Below are 7177 nucleotides of genomic sequence, written 5' to 3'. Positions count from 1 at the left end.
GAAGACATGGAACGGACCCGGAGAACCAATGAAACCCTGCAGCAGCTGGCTACCTCACGAGCTGAAATCTTGGAACTTCGAGCTCGTCAGAGGGCTCAGGATCGACACCTTCAAGAGGTGTTTCGTCAAGTGTCCGACCTCAGGGCTCGCCCGGGGAATTCCCATCGCCGTTAGATGATGTCCAGTACATCTCTGTCTTTTGATTAAAGAATAGCCTTTAACATCTGTGCTCTAAGTAGCACTTGTCTGTAAAATATTCCTAACTTTCAGTACTCTAATTAGGAATCTAAGAACTGTCAAACTTTTCTATATGGTATGATGTAAGACCTACTGTTAGGTCGATTTTCCCTGAACTTATTACATCAGTAATACCAGTATTATTGAAATCTATCTAATCTGTTGGAAAAATCTGTACACTTGTGCTTTCCTACTAATATTTCTTATTGTGATTTCAAACATTCATTCAACTGTTGGGCTATGGTTAGTTAGTCCATGTGTCACTCTCACGTTGCTTACAAATTGATTCTTACCATTTTTCTTATCTTTATAAACTTATAGCTGAAAGATGCCTCCTCGCAAATCTCCCAGGAATAATCCTGCACCACCACCTCCTCCACCTCCGGTCATCGATATTGTAGCCCTGAATGCTGCCGTAGTTGCAGCAGTGGCAACTGCCATGGCTCAGTATCACTCTTCTGATGCCAGCAGAGGTGGAACCCCTGTGGAATCAACCCTGGTTGAAACCCCTGTGCGCTCGAGAGAGTGCTCATACAAGGATTTCACAAATTGAAAACCGAAGCCTTTTACGGCACCGGCGGAGTCATTGCCCTCTCGCAATGGCTCGAGAAGAATGAATCAGTCTTCGAAATCTGTTCATGCCCTGCGGCGAGTAAAGTCAAGTACGCCGCATGCACCTTTGAAGGAAAGGCCCTGACATGGTGGAACGGCCATGTTAAGGCACTAAATCTCGTCGTAGCCAATGACATAGGCTGGGAAACAATGAAAGACCTCATGACTGAGGAATACTGCCCGAGGGGCGAGATCCAGAAACTGGAGCAGGAACTTTGGAACCTGACGATGAAGGGCACCAACGTGGTCGCTTATACTACCCGATTCAGCGAGCTGGTGGCCCTCTGCCCCAATATGGTTCCCACCGAGGGGAAGAAGATCGAGAGGTACATATGGGGGCTAGTGCCTCCGTATCAGGGGAATGTTCTAGCATCAAACCCCGCTACCTTCGACAATGCCAAACGATTGGCACAACGACTCATTGACCATGGAGTCAAAACCCCCGCAACCACAACCACCTTAGCCATCCCAGAACCCTCCAAACCCGCTGATACTAAGCGGAAATTTTAGGATGAAAAGAAGAAGCAACAGGCTGCCAAAAAGCAGCAATTGTGGCAATACATGCCGCAATAACCCCCTGCTGCTGCTACTACTGCTCCGGTGGGTCGGTATGCTGGAAGTTCGCCCAAGTGCAACAAATGCAACTACCACCACAACGGCCCCTGCCGTGAAATGCAATGCTCTAACTGCAATAGGAAAGGTCACACCGTCTGTTTTTGTAAGTTCCCGGCACAACCCATCAACCAAGTCCCTGGCTCTGGCGTGAGCCCGACCTGCTATGGATGTGGCGAAGCAGGCCACTATAAGAGGGACTGCCCCAAAGCAAAGAATGTTGGTGGAGCAGGAAGGGTACTAGCTATAGGCCACGGGGAAGCAGTTGCTGACCCGACAGTGGTGACTGGTACGTTCCTCCTCCATAACTCCTATGCATGCATTCTGTTCGATAGTGGAGCGGAGTGAAGCTTCGTAAACCATAAATTTGCTCGCATGCTTAATCAACCACCGCACGCACTCAAAGAACTATTCACAGTAGAAATGGCTAATGGAAAAACTTAAAGTACGAGTAGCATATACTTAGGTTGTACCCTAACTCTAGATAACCATTCATTCCCAATCGACCTCATGCCAGTCTCAATAAAAAGTTTCGACGTTATCATTGGCATCGATTGGTTAAGCCTTCATCGCACCGACATCATGTGCTTCGAGAAAGCAGTCCGTTTAAACCTGCCGTCTAACGAAACTCTTATAGTCTACGGCGACAAAGCCGGTGCAAGTCTTCGCATCATATCAAGTATTCAAGCACAGGAGTATTTGCGTAAGGAATACCATACATTGCTTGCTCACGTCGTCGACACGAGCCTCGAAACGAAAGAACTAAAGAACATCCCTATAGTGAGCGACTTCCGCGACATTTTCCCAGAAGAACTACCCGGGTTACCTCCGCAACGACAGGTCGAGTTCAAAATCGACTTAGTCCCAAGAGCTACCCCAGTAGCCAAGTCGCCCTACCGCTTAGCACCAGCTGAGATGCAGGAACTCTCTGGTCAACTTAACGAACTGCTCAGCAAGGGCTTTATAAGACCAAGTTTCTCACCTTGGGGAGCACCGGTCTTGTTCGTTAAGAAGAAATATAGATCATTCCGTATGTGTATTGACTACAGAGAACTCAACAAACTGACGGTCAAGAATCGTTACCCTCTGCCTCGCATAGATGATCTATTCGGCCAACTGCAAGGGGCGAACTATTTTTCTAAGATTGATCTGAGATCCGGATATCACCAGTTACGAGTGCTAGAGGAGGATGTGCCGAAGACAGCCTTCCGAACTCGTTACGGACATTACGAGTTCGTGGTGATGCCATTCGGATTGACCAATGCGCCCGCAGTCTTCATGGATCTGATGAATAGAGTATGCCGACCTTACTTGGATCAGTTCGTCATCGTTTTCATTGACGACATGCTGATCTACTCCCGAAGTAAGAAAGAGCATGGCGATCACCTGCGACAAATTCTAGATACATTACGAAAAGAGAAGCTTTATGCGAAGTTCTCGAAATGTGAATTTTGGATCCGGAGAGTCGAATTCTTAGGACATGTGGTAAGCGAAGAGGGAATCCACATGGACCCATCCAAAATTAAAGCCATTGAGAACTGGTCAGCACCTAAGACGCCTACAGAAATTCGTCAATTTCTAGCTCTCGCTGGCTACTACCGCAGATTCATTCAGAACTTCTCTCGAATAGCGAAACCTCTTACAACCCTAACCCAGAAAGGCGTGGCCTTTGACTGGGAGGAGAAACAAGAGAGAGTGTTCCAAACGCTCAAGAGAGCCTTGTGCACTGCGCCAATACTATCCCTTCCCGAAGGAATAGAAGACTTCGTAGTCTATTGTGATGCATCAAATCAAGGGCTCGGATGTGTTCTAATGCAGCGAGGTAAGGTCATCGCCTACGCCTCGAGGCAGTTGAAGACACACGAGGTTAACTACACGACCCACGATCTTGAAATGGGAGCAGTAGTGTTTGCTCTAAAGATCTGGACACATTACTTGCATGGAACGAAGAGCACTATCTTTACCGACCACAAGAGTTTACAACACATTTTCGATCAAAAGGAGCTCAACATGAGACAACGATGGTGGGTCGAGCTACTCAGTGATTACGAATGCGATATTCGTTATCATCCGGGTAAAGCCAACGTAGTAGCAGACGCCCTAAGTCGGAAGGAATATTCTGGTCGCAAAGTCAAGTCATTGTCAATAACCATCCATTCACACTTGTCTAAGCAAATTCAGGAGGCTCAACTTGAAGCCATGAAACCTGAAAATGTGATGAATGAATCCCTTAGAGGAATGGACAAGAATTTAGAAGCCAAGGGTGATGGAGCCTTATATTTCATGAACCGGATCTGGACAACGAAACACTGTGGTTTCCGAGACTTGGTCATGACCGAGGCGCACAACACTCGGTATTCCGTCCACCCAGGTTCAGATAAGATGTATCTGGATCCTAAAAAGCTATACTGGTGGCCTAATATGAAAGCAGAGATTGCTACCTTTGTAAGTAAATGCCTTACTTGCGCAAAGGTTAAGGTTGAGTACCAGAAGCCCTCTGGTTTATTGCAACAACCAGAGATCCCGGAATGGAAGTGGGAGCGGATCACTATGGATTTCATAACCAAGTTGCCCAAGACAACGGGTGGACTTGACACCATATGGGTCATCGTTGATAGATTGACCAAGTCTGCACACTTCCTGCCTATGAAAGAAACCGACAAGATGGAGAAAGTTACGAGAACATACATTAGGGAAATCGTACGGCTCCATTGTGACATCCCCAATTTCACGGCCAGAAAAGACCGATTTCGTTTATGCTTTTTAAAATAAAATCAGAGTAATCATTTCATTAAAAGTGTTGCGAAATTTGTTCCCAAAGTCAAACATGATAAAAATTTATCAAAACCTTGCTTTAAGAAAAATATATATTTTTATTTCATAACAAAACCTCGGGATGTCATGTTCCGATACAGATCAAAAGCATAAACATGACATTATAAGGCTTACAACAGTTATTTATAACTAATGGCCTATAATCCAAAATCACTCATCATCATCATCCGACTATGCTCGGGGTCCACTACCTGTAATCATAAAAAGCTGAGTGGGTCAGCCTTGGAAGCCTGGTGAGCATATAGGGTTTTCAACCCACAATACATAAATTTATTATGTTTAAACATCAATCAGTCAACCAAATTACCCCAATTACCCATTCCCGTTATCCTCACGTTACGTCCCTAAAACAACTATCACAAGGAACCTAGCCTAAGGATTTTCATTAAGGGTGACAACATTGCTTTCCTCAACAATTTATGTCAAAGGGTGACAGCATTGCTTTCTCAACAATTTATGTCAAATAAAACAAACACCGGGGTGACAACATTGTTTTCCTTCAACAATTTATGTCAAATAGGCACGAAGTCACATTGTCGCCAAGATTTATCTAATCGGGACGACGTCATATCGTCACCAAGATTTACTCAACAGGAACTAACAACATCGATCCCCACATACTAACTTTATACAGTAATCTTACTAGATCTAACCTAAAGAATCGATATGAACAACTAACTAACTAAACTGCTTCAGAAATCCTCTAGCAGTAAACAAGGATCGATAAAGATATTGAATGAATGGACTAAGTTTAACTACGAACCTTTGTTCGTAAAAGAAAGAACCACAAGACAATTAAGTCAGGGTGTAGTTATCAATGCCTAGGTTGTGGTCTGAATATCGTGAGGTATATAACCCCCAGACGCACCCTATCCAGCATCGAACTTTGCCTAGGCTGTGGTCTGAATATCATGAGGTATATAACCCCCAGACGCACCCTATCCGGCAATGGAAACACTAACTAATGCCTAGGTTGTGGTCTGAATATCGTGAGGTATATAACCCCCAGACTCACCCCTATCCGGCATCGGAAATGAAAACACTAACTAATGCCTAGGCTGTGGTCTGAACCCCCAGACTCACCCCTATCCGGCATCGGAAATGAAAACACTAACTAATGCCTAGGCTGTGGTCTGAACCCCCAGACTCACCCCTATCCGGCATCGGAAATGAAAACACTAACTAATGAAGCTCGTCCGATCACTTCACAAAAGAAACGAAGACTCCAAATCTCTTCAAAATAAAAGCATAGGGAAAATACTAATAAAGTACTCCCGTACGCTCCCGTACCCCGACACGTAATAGTGTCAAAAAGAAGAATTAACGGATGAACACATAGTTCAAAAACTCCTATGGAACATATAGTTCAAGAACACTTTATGAACATATAGTTCAAACATATGTACCGATTACGAGTCTACTAACGTTCCACTGGACTACCTAAAATAGTCTGTGGCCGTTGTCTATACTATGTTAGATGACTAGATCATCTTAAACATCGATACCTCTCATCACTTTATTTTATCACACACCAACTAACTACCCATGTTCTACCCAACATATTTGTAGATAAAAATATATATACAGTTTAAAACTTGTATAGAATATCAACACAACAGTCACCTCAAATAAACAATTAACATATTTACACGTAACACGTATTTTAAGGTAAATACTTCATATCTATGTGTAAATTGAAAGTGAATATACACTCACTTGATTTGATGATAATCGGGCAGCAATTCGTTTCCTAAAACGATCGTTTTTAATAAAACCGGGAGTTTTATTAAGAAACCGGGCTCTGCGAAAGGTCGGGCTTCGAAACCGAAAAGATAAATTTTCCGGGCTTCTCGGGCACTTCGTGGGGTATTCCGGGCTTTACAATCGATACCGGGGCTTTGCGGGATGTTAAGATGAAGAAAATATGGAGAAAGGGGCTAAAAGTGGCAAAAATCCAAAAGTAACCGGAAACCCTCGCAGATACCCTTCTATTTATAGGGTCCGAAGTTTGATCCAACGGCTGAGAAGTCTCCGGATCCGACGGCTAAGAGGCTTCGCAGAGGGTCTCGCACATGCCTTGCATGGCTCGCACATGCGAGGGCTCGCTGTCGGCTTCTAAGTGGACCGCGGCTTGCTGGCGCACCTGCGAGGCTCGGAGCTAGGCTATGCGAGGCTCGGACACACGCGGCAGCTGGGCGAAGCTTCGGCTGGGGAGCTGGCTGCTTCGGATTGGGCCTCCTCCTCGGTCGAATCAGAAGAGGACACGTGGCTTGCATGACTCAGTAGCCTTGGTGACTCAGCAGCCTAATGACTCAGCAGCCAGGTGACTCAGCAGGACACGTGTCACTTTCTAAGCGAGGGTGACGTGGCAATTGTGTGACTATGCGAAATTTCTCGGTTTTCGTGCCAAAACTTCTAAAATTCATAACTTTTGCATACGAGCACCGTTTTTCACGTTCTTTATATGCACGCGTAGCTAAAATTACGATCTACAACTTCCGTTTAGACTTCGTTGGCTAATTTTGAATTTAAATTTTATATTATTATTTTTAACAGACCGGGACAGGAAATCCGTTAAAAATTCATAACTTCTTCATCCGACGTCCGTTTTCGTCAAACTTTTTACCGTTGTGCTCCTAATGACGAGACCTTCAATTCTCGTTTAGGTTGTGTCGGCTAAAAATCGCTCGATCTAAAATTCGAGTTTTTTAGCTGTCTACTGCTACGCTGAAACTTTGAAAAATCATAACTTTCTCATACGAAGTCAGATTTGGGCGTTCTTTTTATCGAACTTCTCGGTTTAATGAATACTACGACTTACATTTAGATTACTAAGGCTAAAAAGTAGTTTATCAAAAACTCACTTTTTACGACATTTAGC

The sequence above is a fragment of the Lactuca sativa genome, chromosome 1 (assembly GCF_002870075.4).
Source record: "Lactuca sativa cultivar Salinas chromosome 1, Lsat_Salinas_v11, whole genome shotgun sequence".
Classification (NCBI taxonomy): Eukaryota; Viridiplantae; Streptophyta; class Magnoliopsida; order Asterales; family Asteraceae; genus Lactuca; species Lactuca sativa.
Note: the sequence above shows the minus strand (reverse complement) of the source record.